Here is a 14,310-nt window from a genome sequence, read left to right as displayed (position 1 = left end):
TACAGTGGAATTGCCAATGCTTTCTGAATGAGACTCAATGTTTTCTTGCAAGGGTTAAGCTCAAGTACAGTGTTATGCTTTGGATAAAAGTGACCAGAAATCTAATATATTATACCTATTGTATGGCAGTAGGGTTTCACCTATAATGCATCTCCAATACCATGCAAGTCATACTAAGAGCAATAGGAAAGCTTTTCAATTACACCAGTAAAATAACCTGATTCACAAAAAGTTCTCTTCATTTTGGCTGTAAATGAAATGTCAGCTTTGGTTTGAGAGCAGAGCAGCTATGGCCTTGCAGGATAGCGTTATACAAGTCTGTTCTTTTACATTTATATTATAAATTTATATTGGTTTTCTTTTCCCTTTTTTTTCGAATGCACTGACGTTCATATAAAGACCTCTTTGAACCGTCACAGTGGGGACTGTCACAGACTCATCTCATTAGCTTTAAATAAAGTGTAGCCTCATTCATATAATAAATAAAACATCCATGGATCATATTTCCACCAGTGTTTGACCACAGGTGCAATCACAATGCAATGTGCAATTAAAGCAATATGGTTAAAGTATCTATGCATAGGTCATTCAATAACATACCCCTGTACTAATTCTTCCTCAGATTTCTGGCAGACTATACCGCTGTAAGTATCTTACACTTCACAGCCATCAAAGGAGTCATAACACTTTCTATTAAAGCTTGTCACGTGTGTATTTTTTTTTTTTTATTCTCACAAGTTCCATAATGCATTCTTGAACCACAAGACGCTCATCTTGTAATCATGCTCACCTTATCCCATCCCATATGAGATCGCTGCTATTTCACCAGTGCACCGATCTGCTCCAAGGGTCTTTTCCAATTTGACTTAAGTGAGGAACACTCACCTGAGCCTAGCCCACTTAAGGTCATTATAGCAGTAGCATGTAGCTGCAGGGAGCCTTCATCATAATCTTCTCTCTCAGCTGCTGACAGCATTCGCTCCCCTGCTGGAGCAGGTGATGGGTAGCAATGCTAATGTGTTAAACCAACACTATATTTACACAGCTTGTATCAGGTGTCAATGATGATTATTCACACACACACACACACACAGGCACAGCTGCACATGCTTTCAGTGAGTGCAGCTCATGAGACTCATGAGAGTCTTCACACTGCACGCGTGACACACGCATGAGAGTTTGTGTGCATACGTGACACACGCGTCTATTTTGGAGCTCAGGCGTCTTGTCTATTTGTCGCATATGATGTTTCTTTTTTGAGGTTCCCAGCAAAAATAGACGGAGAAGACCTGTTGATGATATTTTTTACATTGTACAGTCAATATGGCATAAAAGTGACACACAGTCGTTTTTAGAGCTGAATCTGAATACATAAAAACATTGAATTATTTTGAACTCTATTTTAGTGTGTGAAGAGAGTGGAGGCTACGACTACCAACACTAGTTAATATCAGGTAAAGGGCGGATTCTCGAAAGCATCTTCTACCGCTTCATCCTCCACATGAGGGTCACTCAGCTGACATAGTGCGATATAGTCGGGGTACACCATGGAGAGATCGCCAGTCCATCACAGGGACACATAGAGACAAACAGCCATTCACCCTCATATTCACACCTACAGCCAATTTAGAGTTTACCTAATCCCCATATTTTGTATGTTTTTGGACTGCCAGAGAACCTGCAGAAAACCCATGGACACAAGGGGAGCACATGCAAACTCTATGCAGAGAGGCCCTTGTTCTGACCAAGTCGCAAACCTGGGTCTGCTAACCACTACATCAACCGTGTGGCCCAGAACATGACCAATCATCATACTTTTTTAACTGTCACCATGAATAAAGCTATTTATTTATGCTTATTGTGAGGATTTATGCAGTCATAAATATATTGCATGCCTGGTACACAAAATGCATACAGGTTGGCAGGTATTCATTTGCAGCAAACTGTTGATGACTATCAAATGTGAATAAAAATTAACTACATGCTGCAATACAAAGAGGCGGTGCATGCGCGCACAAAATGTAAACAAGAATGCTGATGACAGAGCCTCCTTTTTGATGCTGCTCACCAACAACAAGCTGCATAGATATAGCCTAATTTTAGGTTGGTGAGTACCAACTACAGACTGCATAAACTATCAGGCAACACTCTCCAGAGTTTTCTCCAAAGGAAAGAGCTCTGTTTTGAACTTTGAGTGAAAGACGAGTACATGACAGACTAGCCTAGACTTCCAGTCTCCCATAGATGTCTGCAATGAATTATTATCGAGTGAATAAGGTGTATGGAATATGCGGCGTGTGCTGCTGTTGTCAACAAAGTCCATGTTGTTGTCACGCCAATGAAGGTGAAAAGGTGTTCTACGCCAACAGATACAACATAACACAGAGAACGGAATGTGTAAAAAAAGAGAGGTAATCAGGCTCAGGGAGTGAAAAATAAAACATCTGTGTGGGTGGACAATCTCTTTAGAGGCTTCAGACAACTAAAACTTTTCATTTTCATACTTGGTCATGAATGAAGAGAAACCCCTGTATTAAAAGAGCTAATACACAGTAGGAAACTTGACAATGAGTTGGTTGCACTTGTAATATTTAGATTTTTTAAGCAGAGTGTTCAGATTTAAATATATAACATATTTGTTGTTTGCATTTGTGATATTTAGATTTTTTTTAAGCAGAGTGTTCAGATTTAACTATATAACATATTTGTTGTTTGCATTTGTAATATTTAGATTTTTTAAGCAGAGTGTTCAGATTTAACTATATAACATATTTGTTGTTTGTATTTGTAATATTTAGATTTTTAAGCAGAGTGTTCAGATTTAACTATATAACATATTTGTTGTTTGCATTTGTAATATTTAGATTTTTTAAGCAGAGTGTTCAGATTTAACTATATAACATATTTGTTGTTTGCATTTGTAATATTTAGATTTTTTAAGCAGAGTGTTCAGATTTAACTATATAACATATTTGTTGTTTGCATTTGTAATATTTAGATTTTTTAAGCAGAGTGTTCAGATTTAACTATATAACATATTTGGTGAACTGAACATTATTGGGTCAACAAGCAACATGAAATGAGATTTCTTTTCTCAAAATGTTGTTGCTAGTGCCTTGACAAGATTATGACCTCAGCAGCTAGAGACCTTTGATGTCATTGTACATCAACACACGTATCACATATTCTTGTGTTGATGCTCAGGAGCATAAAGGAAATCACAAGTGGAACAGTGAAATATCTAATATTAGGCCTGTACATTAATCAGTAGATGCATCAGTCTCTGTGGACAATGTCTGAATATGAAGTGAAAGAAACCTTCAATGGCATCATAAATCCAGAAATTAGATCGAATACAAAGCAAACATCGAACTGCTTTTACACAAAAAGCATTATTAGAATGTCTGTATTTGCCTGGATAATCAGCATGACTGAAAATCACAAGCCTAAAGCTCCTGTCCTTTTTTTTTTTCTTGACAGCTGGAGGAAGAAAATTGGCATTAACATTGATGTGCAAGGATTTGTGTTTATTTCAAAGTGGGCAGTGCTACAATGAGAGACCATCGTGCACAAAGGTGCTGCATAAATAAATACTGGCCAAGATGAGAAAGCGCAGCACTGACCAGAATTGTAATGACAACAAACACTGCAAGGAAAGTGCATAGGGTGAAGCCTGAGCCTAAATAAAAAGCACAAGCACAGTGACAATCCTTCAGACCAGCTATCGCTCCAGTGGCATTTTCATCACAACATCACCATTTTTAAACGGCCCTATTCATTAAAGCTCACACCATGATGATCAACCATGCCTGGTCTTCTCAATGTCTTATCTATAAGGGCTATTGTCAATTTTTTTTTGGAGTACATGATAGTCAGGTTTCTTTTGTAAGCTGCGTTGTTTTCTTTCCCTTTTCACAGTAAATCCCAAACGAAAGGCTCAGCTGCTTGATAACAAGCCAACACACCTGCTCATTTGACCACTAATGGGAAAACATATAGTACATCCACTCTGTTATTTTCACACACACCAATTTGCATAATTTTCAAAAGCCATTGCAATAAGAACATCAACATGTCAGGTCCTAGTTAGATGTACTGTACCATGTTGCACAAGCGGTACTCATCTTATCTTGATGTCATCGCTTATTTACAATGCGTATTCTTGCCTTGATGTGAAATGTGATAAAAATATAATTTCTTTTAAAAGACTAAAATCTATTTCCTCATTACTTATTTCACAGATGCCACATTTCTCCAAAAATAGAGCTCTGTGTGCATCATCCATGATAATTAGAGACACTGGCAGGCTTTGCGGGAGCCTGTGTTTTGACTCTCAGGGGAAACTTCAGGGGAGTAAGGACTAAAATCTTGTAGGGACACTTTCAAACTTGAATTTCATTTAAAACAACTTATTTCCATGGTTTGATTGTATAATTTTCAAAAAATCCCTAACACAGCAGATTTGTCTTGAGGTTTTTTTGTACAGAATTGGGTACAGAAAAAAATGTCAAAGTCACTCAGACATTAATACATTTTAAAAAAAGGCTATATTGAGATGGTTTTCAGTTTTCTTAAAACCCACAATTTAGATTCTGAACCGCAAGATCAAGTAACACATTGTACAAATCTCTAATCTCACATGTACTTCACTGAATGTTAAAACATAGGCATGAGAAACGGCCTCTGATGGTTTGCTCCATGCTTCTTTTGACAAATGTGCATTAGTCAGGGTAAGCTGGGCATCATGGTTTAGAACAAATCCAATTAAATCTAAATTCAATGAAATATCATCAGACAGGCTGACACCCAGAGGGGGAAAACAACTATTTATCCTCAATATGAACCAGCACTTATTGGTATACAAAACATTACCATCTCTAAAGCTTCAATATATTGACTTACATACTTCTGAAAGCCCAAAAGCATCTGAATGAGCATTTGGGATTTATCCAATCTGCCCTCCCCCTCAATTTCAGTAGGCAGCTCACAACTTGGACCAGCAATCAAAGAGAATTTATTGAGCGTCAACCCACAAGTATAGTTTGTCCTTTCATCTGGATGTCAGTAATGAACTGGCACAAATTGTTTCAACAGAAGTAAGATGTGGGATGGAATGCCAATAACCTTGTAAATTGAGACTGAAAGGTGATCTACCACAATTAAGCCACCTCTTCAAGACAAGACAAAATATATATGATTTGTTAAGTAGATCTCTGTATCAGTTGAACCTCACTCTAATGTGAGGCTCCACTTAAAGTGCAGAGAGAGAGAGAGAGGAATTGATACTTTTCACAGCAGGATTGTGAATGACTGAGTCATGTTGGCTCATTTTAGGACAGATCTACCAACAATCTGTAGCCTTAAATAGAATTGGGAGTATAGTCACATATCATTCACAAGATCCAATTACTGCCAACTAAGGGGCAACAGTAAAACTACAGAGTAAGTATTATTTAATCTCGTTAATTAGTCAAAGTGCATCCAGAAGCGCACAGTAAGAGCTAGTTAGGCATTTTAGGGAGTTGGAAGTGCTAGTAACAGAGGTGATGGTCTCACAGGAGACAAATCTTCAACACAATCTTGAAGATAGAGTGGGACACTCCTGCTGTGGTAGTATTTCCCCACCAGGGAGCCACAAATGCTAGATGATATTCCTTGGAGGAACACAGAGGCTGAAATGGAGCATGAGCACATGTGACTGAGTTCAAGTAGATGAATGCCAACCCAAAAGTTGCTTTGTAGCCATGTATTTACTACTTGAATATGATATGGGCCGGCATTGTTGAGGTTATTGTGCAATGGAGTGATGTATCCTCTTAGGCTGATCAAAGAAATGCATCTGTAAGGGTGTCACTGTGCATGGAGCCGGGCCCGTCAAAGGGGCAGGGTAGTACCTGAGGCAAGAGATAAGCATAGCCTGTATCTAAACTTAGCACAAAAAGTAAGGAAATGTGTGTTTGGTCGATGATTTCTTTGTTGTAACCATGCCTATACCCTTGGAAAGCCTGTTCATTTCCCTTTTTAATGGTGCTACATTTGTAAGGAAAATGCTTTTGTGGATTCCGCCCCATGATAAACCTGCCAAATGTTCTCTGCCAATGCCAAACAGCTTATTCTGCTATTGACTCTTGCTTGGTGTCGATTATTGGATTGGATGATTGAAGTCCGAAGAAACAAGAAAAAGCTTGGTCATGCACTGCTGTGGGATGGCATGCCAATCTTCAACAAGTGTTTGTCACAAGTCAGCCAATACAGCTGATCCCACAAGCGTTCAATGGGGTTGAGGTCAGGACTGCAGGCAGGTCATTCCATCTCCCAGACTGTGGAGATAGTTGCACTATCACTGGTTGCAGAAGCTCACCTCGATATCTTTCTGCATTGAGATTGCCTCCAATAATGACAAGTCTTGTTTTTTTCCAGTGAGGGAGGTGCCACACAAGAGTCAATAGCGGAATAAGCTGTTCAGCATTGGCAGAGAAGATTTGGCAATTTTTTTATGGGCGCAACCCATATACTGAACTCTGCTGCTCAACCCACAAATGGATTGTCCTTACAAATGGGGCCCTTTACGGTATAGGTTCCGTATAGTATAGAAAGTCAAAGTGTCACATAAAGAAAACATGGCTTATCATTCAGTCAAATGCAGCATATGTGCATTCAACAACCTTAATTGTGTTGTAGTTAAATTGTGTTAAATCAGTTTTACTAATCTTGTAAGCAGCTGACTGCAGTAATAAGAACTACAATAATAAATAATGTGATTTTGCCACTAAAACCACACCCTCTTTCCACTCATCTTACATTAAACACTGGTGACACCCACCACTACTCAACAGTGAGTTTCAGATGCGTATTTACCATTTACAGGATGTGGGAAAGTTGCAAATATCCTCCAACTTATAGCACTGACAAGCTGCCAACAACCTATCGCACTCATTTTACTCCCTCCTGGGAAAAGCATGGTCATGATCTACAAATCAACTATAAAATGAGAAATTGATTGTTACAAATGTATGACATTTATAACAATCATACATCTTAAACATGAAATTCAGGAGGTAAAAGTAGCTGAAAATCATCAACAAACCAATCATCTTGTAACTGTAGGACTCCTCTTGGGCCACAGTAATAGAATCCAGTGCTAGTCTAGCCATTGTACTTGTTTTAGAGCTATGAATAAAGAGATGAACAAATGAATTTAGACAAAAAAAACAACCTTTGCCTTATTTCATGATGAGGACAACAACAACAACCCCATATTTATTTTTTGAATTAATTTCCAAAGAGACAGTTCATTTGAAAAACTAGGGCAACAGAGGAGGCTTTTGATATGATACTGTGGAACAACACAAGGGTCAGGGAGCAGTGAATATCCCTGACACTATCACATCTAATAATCTCTATTGTGTTGACTTAGCAATGCATCCAAATGCAGAAGATAAAAGCAGTTACTGAATTATTTATGGTTTTCAATTTACACCATTTAGATTCTCTCAGCCGTCTGGCGAAACTTGCAGGGCCAAGAGAACAAAAACTGCTCTGTCATCCTCCATGAACCATTAATGACTAGTGTTCATAAATTCAACTGCAGACGACTACCTTATTTCACACAATATGTGAGTGCATGTGAATGAGTATGTGAGTATGGAATGGAGGACAGTGACACTTGAATAACTGAATTTTGAAAATATTATTTTTGTGAAGTAAATGAGTGCTTATATATATATGATATATATTATAGTGTCCTATAGTGTTCAAGCTACAAAAATGGTATATTTAAGTGCTAATTAACCAACATATCAGAGTTTAATTCAATTGCTGTTTTACTACTTTGGCACTTTAAATATTAAATGATCATGAATTAAATATTAAATATTTTAATACTGATTACACATCTATACAATATTAATGTTTCATCAATGATTCAGCGTTACCTGGCTACAACCAAACAAATAAGAGCGGGGCTATTCATATTTTATTTTTTATTTTTTGTTTTTTTTCCTCAAAGCTGTGATTGTTTGCCAGGCACAGAAGGAAGCATGTTTTGATCATTAATAAAATATGTACATTCTTCTCCTGCCAGCTGCTGACAATAGAGTCCTACTTACAGTAGGTCACATTTCTACTGCATACCAGGACCTTTATGTAGTAAAAGACCAGGGGAAATGTATCAAGGATGACGTAAGGACCTACGTAAAGCTGTTCCACTCCAGTCCCCAAGGTGGAATAATGAAACTGTAAACTGTACAGCAACAATGTCACTATTGTGTAATACATAATTCATTATTTCAAACCAAAAAAGCTATCGTAAACTAGTGTAAAATTATTTATTTGTGGCCTTTGTGTAAAAGTAGAGAGAGAGAATGCGCTGTAATACACACCCAATGCACAACAAGACCAGGTTTGTCTGTCTGGTGGGATTTTGCAGTGATGTGAAGTGAAAGTAATAAATACAGAGTTTATGTCAAGTTCTGTCTGCAGAGGTGAACTTTCACTCTTCACATTTTGTGAAGAGTCACTGGCGCAGTGAGAGACAACAGAGCGTGCAAGCGAGCAGGAGGAACAGCGTGACAATGATTAGTGGAGCAGCGGAACTAACGGAAATCCCACTAGTAAGTATCGAAAATGACTGGATCACTATAAAACTCAAATTGAATGTCAGGCTTCCACAGTCGAGGTCATTAACACAGAACAAACCCACAACAGAAACATGAAGGACATTTATGTCTTACTACTGTAAAGAGACACGCTCTAGTGAGAATACGTGACAAGGTTTTTTTAAGATATTTTTTGGGGCCTTTTTTCTATATTGGACAGGACAGTGAAGCGTGAAAGGGGGAAGTCAACACTTTTCCTGAAACTTCAATTTACTCTCTGGTCTCTGGCATGGAAACACACATAGTTCCTGGTAAAGTCCCGAGGAACTGGTGAAAATCCCTCTAGTGCAGGGGTGTCAAACATACGGCCCAGAGGCCAGATCCGGCCAGATCCAATCCAGCCCACAGGATGAATTTGTTAAAATTTCACACTACGATTACAATCTAAACGCAATGTCAAATACAATATTTTTCTCTTCCACATACCTGTGACTAAATGTTTGTGCCTTTTTAGATCCAGTGTGATGTGTAAATAGTACATTTAGGCACAATATTGTTGAAATTGCACTTATATTTCTCAAGAAATGTCATGTTTTGTAAAAATATCCTTCATTAAATGTAAAACAAAGGAGAAAAAAAAGCAAGGAGTTCTTGTTGTTCATAGGTTATTATGCTATTATTTTACTATTTTTACTAGTCCGGCCCACTTGAGATCAAATTGTGCTGTATGTGGCCCCTGAACAAAAATGAGTTTGACACCCCTGCTCTAGTGGAAACACACCTTTACATGCTCATGTAATAGACAGCACACAACTGCCTAGACTAATTATAACCTATACATAAGAGCAAATACAATGTTGTTCTCAAAGTGCACACTATCAGTTTTGAACAGTGTTCAGGTATGTTCATTTGTAAACAGCAAAGACTCACATACAGAATTATGCACAGGTCTATTTTTAGTATATTTTGACTGAATACCCTGCTAACAATCTCATTGACGTCACTGCAACAGTGCCCATAATTTACCCAGATACTGCATTCAATGTGAATTAGTGTGACCTTATAATGGAAACATGGGAGATCATTCTTTCTCTCTTTTTTTGAGACTGTAGTTAATGGTAGAACTGCACTGAACTGTCTAATATTGACAGAGAGAAATGTCTTCTTGTCAGTGAGTGTCTAGCCACTGAGTCCACTGGGTTCACATCCACATGACTACAATTTGAGCCCACCACTATGGACAGCATTAGTTGGGAATTGCTGTAACACATTTGCCAACTTCATTTCATGCATCATGGTAAATCATGAGACCACTTCAGTAATAACCATTATTTCCTAAAAATGGCCTTGAGGATAATTGCCTTGGAAGTGGAGTAAAAATGAGATATTAACTTCTCATTTGGTGAGGACCAGTAGCCATGCCTCCGACATGTGGGTGGAGGAACACTCACAAGTACTGTGAGTCACACTTGGATGCATGTCACCCACCACATGTTAAGCTTTAAATGCAGCCGATTAGCTCGAAAACAGCTCCTGTTAGCGGCACATTACCACATGCTGCATATGTGCATGCGCATGTGAGGCAGACCGAGAGGGAGACTGGGAAACATTATTACTTAATAATCACCAAATATAGTAATCAATTAGCAGAATACCGCAAGGTCAACATAGGAGGCATCATTTCAGAATTGAATAGTGATGTATTCTGGATACCATCCTGATCTGCACTAAAACCCTCATAAAAGCTTCACTGAGTAAAGCCGGGTCCAAATTGTTTATTTTAAAACCCTTAAATCCATATTAATAATGCATCAGGACACTTCAGCCTGGCTGTTTACACTGATAGCGATGCTATACAGTAATGAGGCAAACCCATTCAATATATACATTGCATCTGAGCCAATCTGCCTGCATAAATATAAATATTCCAATAAGATTCTGTTGCCTGTGTCAATATGACTAAGATCTGCAACCCAACCAGTGAAAACACGGGCCATTGTGACTGCACCTGTATTTCAACGTGCAACTGTATCAGCTGACCTTGCCTAAAGTGCTGGAAGGAATTATAAATGAAACAAAGGCAGAGGATCTACACAAGGTGTGGTAATTTGATTTATATTTTATTATTCTTCCATCCTCCGGTGTTATCACAGTTTCTAGTCTGAAATGGGAAATGTGATAAATATTGATGTCCCTTACAGGAAATGCAGGGTGGCATGTGTGAGATGCAAGCCCTGGCCTATCTATCACATTTTCCTGTGGAGAGCAGGGATGTGTGTAAACTGACCTCCTACCAAAAGCACAAGCCTGAGAAGCAGTTTGCTTGCCTAAGAGCCCTTGTTAGCGCCTTCTCTTTTGTCTATGTGTCTTTTTGTCCTCTTGTCTCTGGCTTCCTGTCAGTCTTTCATTGATGTATTATGTTCTCATCCCATTTCACCTTCCTCCAGCAATCTCTGCTTTAATCTACCATTGCTTCCCCTTCTCTCTAGTTCCCTTGTATTTCAAAGTCTTTTTACTCCACTCCTTGTGTTCATTCAGACAAGAGAGAGAGATGAGCATAGAATTAATAACAAGACAGCACTAAAGATAAAAGGAAAGAGGATCATTCGGCATGCACAGCAGACCAAAATAGCACCATCAACTTTGCCTTATCCCTTCATCTAAGAAAGTGAAAAAAGTCAACATCACTACGTAATAGCATTATATACAACAACATGTGGAAAAACTGTAATAACAGTGCCATTGTTAATGAAATAACATATAACACCAAGTAATAACATGATTAAAAGGCATCCTTTACACACATTCCCATCAAGGCCCTTTCAGATATTCAGACAACTTAACATGGAGGCTACGAGGTGGAACCACATTGAAACCAAAGGCATCTCTGACAATATGTACAAATGATAATTATAATAATAAAAACAAAAAACAAGCACAATATCACACACACTCACATGATGCACAGCACACATCCCGCCATGCTGTCCTTACATGCTGCGAACACGATGCAGCACACACATGTACATGTACATACACACATGCATCCTCATTGTTCTGCGCACCAGAATTTAAAACCCTCATTATGACAAAGTACCACCTTGTCAGTATTCACACTTGGCTAAAACCAATAGGATCACTGTCAGGTAAACCATGCCAAGTTGTCTCTGAGGGGCGTGCGCTGAAAATAACAGCAGATCAATAGCAAGTAGCAAGTGGAGCATTTTTCCCTCCAGCCTCTGACAGCGTGAGGAACACTGCTGGTGTCGCAACACATTTCTTTTCCCTGCTTCTTTCCCTACACTCGCTCATGCTCCCAGTCAGCCCATCCTCATTTCCCCCCTCTCTCCATGTCCTAAATAGTTTGTTCTGCCTCATTTAACTGCTTCCCCATCCCATAATGTGTGCTGCTTGCACCTGTCAATATGTTATGAGAAATAAAATGGGTAGGAAGTGAAAGAAAATGAGATGGATAAACAGAGATCTCTCTCTGTATATCCACCTCCCTTTTTAGAGGTAGAGAAGAGGAAGGAAGAGAGTTGTCCTTACCAGAGCTGTGACAAAGGAAATCCAGAAATTGCTTGCTTCATTCCACGGTGGTTGCAATTTAAATCCAAGAGACGGGGCTAAGGACTGAAGATTCCATCGAGATGTTGCCCAGAGAGGAAGAAAATTTGATTCTTTAATGGGGGGAGTGTTGTTAAAAAATGTTTCAAACACACATGAGCAGAAGGATCTGATATCCAAGTCCAGAGCACTTCATGAGTCCTTCCCGTCAGCTGCAGAGCCACAGCGTGTGCACACACCGACACATGCGGTTCACATGGCAACTCACACACATTCACACATAGTGAGGGTGTATCCTCTGTTAGTCTCACCTAGGATGAATAAATGAGTGAGAGCAAAGGAGAGATGGAGACGGAGAGAAAGAGAGACACAGCAGAAGGGAGGGGATCTGGAGGAGGGTAAGGTGGAAGGAGGAGCCGCAGTATGTGATCAGGGATGGAGAGAAGGGAGGGGGGGTGAGAATGTGTCTCATTCCCTTCTTATTTCAGTCGGAACTAGTTTGTGCTGTACACGTGTGATAGCAGAAGTTCATGAAATATGTTAGCACACTCTTTTGAAAAACAGCACATTTGAATACAGCAAAGATGAATCATTTGCCATAACTGTGTGCAAAGCTGAGCAGGTAAACATGCTGTGAGCTTAGCAGCGAAGGATGAAAAAAGGAGGAGGAGCATGAACAACATCCAAATATACCCTGGATAGGACATGGTAACAATGAGTGCATGCCAACTACCTTTGCAAACAACTATCACAACATCAAAATCCATGAGATCTCATCAGTTGTTTTTTTTTCTTTTGGCTTCTCCCTCTGTAGGGGTCACCACAGAAGATGATCTGCATATTTGATTTTTATGCCGGATGCCCTTCCTGACACAAGCCTCCGATTTACCCGGGCACATGAGTACACTGGATGCGCCCCCCTGTGGCTGGGGTCTATTTAGAGTGTCCAGTTAACAAGCAATGAGGATGGGTACCTTGCTCAGGGGTACCACAGCCTGGGAGACTCCAATAAGCAACCCTTCGATCACCAGCTAATTTCCCTTTCCCACTTGGCTATGAGCTACCCCGACTAGATCTCATCAGAATTTTTTGTATGTTTCTCACATGTTAAACATGACAAACATATATAGTACATGACATGGAGAGCGACATCTTTATTTTGTCCATCATTGGACACGTTATTTATTCTTTGCCGTAACAACACTCAATTCACAGGTGTAACAGTCAGTTTTGTCCAACCAATCAAATAAATTGCAGAGAGTGAAAAGCACAGTGGGCACCCACTGGCTGACATGACTCACTCCATATAATCCCACACTGCTGATTCATGCTCAGCATGGACTTAGAAGCAGGGGTTAAGAGTTTGGGTGGCATAAGCAGTGAGGACACCCTACTGTGATCAGTTTACAAAAGACAGGATTAAGAATCAGTGGAAGTCGGTTGGATGGGAGCCTGGTGGGAAGAGCTCCGTGAATAGTCCTCTCCTCACTGGACCTATGGTTGTCAGCAGAAGCCCATCACTGGTTGCCCACTCCACAGTTGACTATGTGAACTAAAGGTTTTGATTTAAATCCAAATAATCTTTGACTTTAAATCTCTAAATTCATTGATTAATAATACAAACCAGTGCACATTTCTGCAGTGTGTCACATCAAATTTAAAATAATCATTCAAAATGATTGTTGTCTTTGTTATATGGAATAAAGAAACCAGAAAATATTCTAATTTAAGAAGCTGAAAAATCAGAAAACGTGTTTTTATAATAGAAAAAAAACTCAAACCGTTTAATCGATTATCGGAATATTTGATAATCCCTTTAGTGTGTGTTTCAGCCCTAATCCCGAACCTGCCAGTTTTCTCTCAGCCCAACCTCTCATGTACAATGTGTACATCTGTGTCCTAGTAAAAATGAATCTATTTATGTCTGACAAAAGAAATGATGCATTATACATATTTGTCAAAGGTATTTCAAATACTCATCTACCCTCCAAGTAAGGCAGACAAAATATTAAAACCATCTTTTTTTTTTAAGATTAGATAAAATAGTCCTTTATTTGTCCCGCAGTGGGGAAATTTAGCATTAATAATAAAACCAACTATGATTTGGGATATCTTGCTGTACCCATTGCTTGCCTGGCGACTACTC

At 39.1% G+C, this 14,310-nt stretch overlaps 1 protein-coding gene across 1 annotated transcript in view; it reads right to left on the bottom strand.

Moving 5' to 3' along the window:
* Positions 1–12,451, bottom strand: part of lingo1a (leucine rich repeat and Ig domain containing 1a) — a 99,031-nt gene extending 86,580 nt beyond the window's left edge. The window contains exon 1 of the mRNA XM_044036208.1: positions 12,147–12,451. The gene's annotated coding sequence lies outside the window, so the exon portion shown is untranslated. The remainder of the gene's footprint in view (positions 1–12,146) is intronic.
* Between the last annotated feature and the right edge of the window lie 1,859 nt (positions 12,452–14,310).

The sequence above is a fragment of the Solea senegalensis genome, linkage group LG10, assembly GCF_019176455.1.
Source record: "Solea senegalensis isolate Sse05_10M linkage group LG10, IFAPA_SoseM_1, whole genome shotgun sequence".
Lineage (NCBI taxonomy): Eukaryota > Metazoa > Chordata > Actinopteri > Pleuronectiformes > Soleidae > Solea > Solea senegalensis.
Note: the sequence above shows the minus strand (reverse complement) of the source record. Positions and strands in the feature narration are given on the sequence as shown.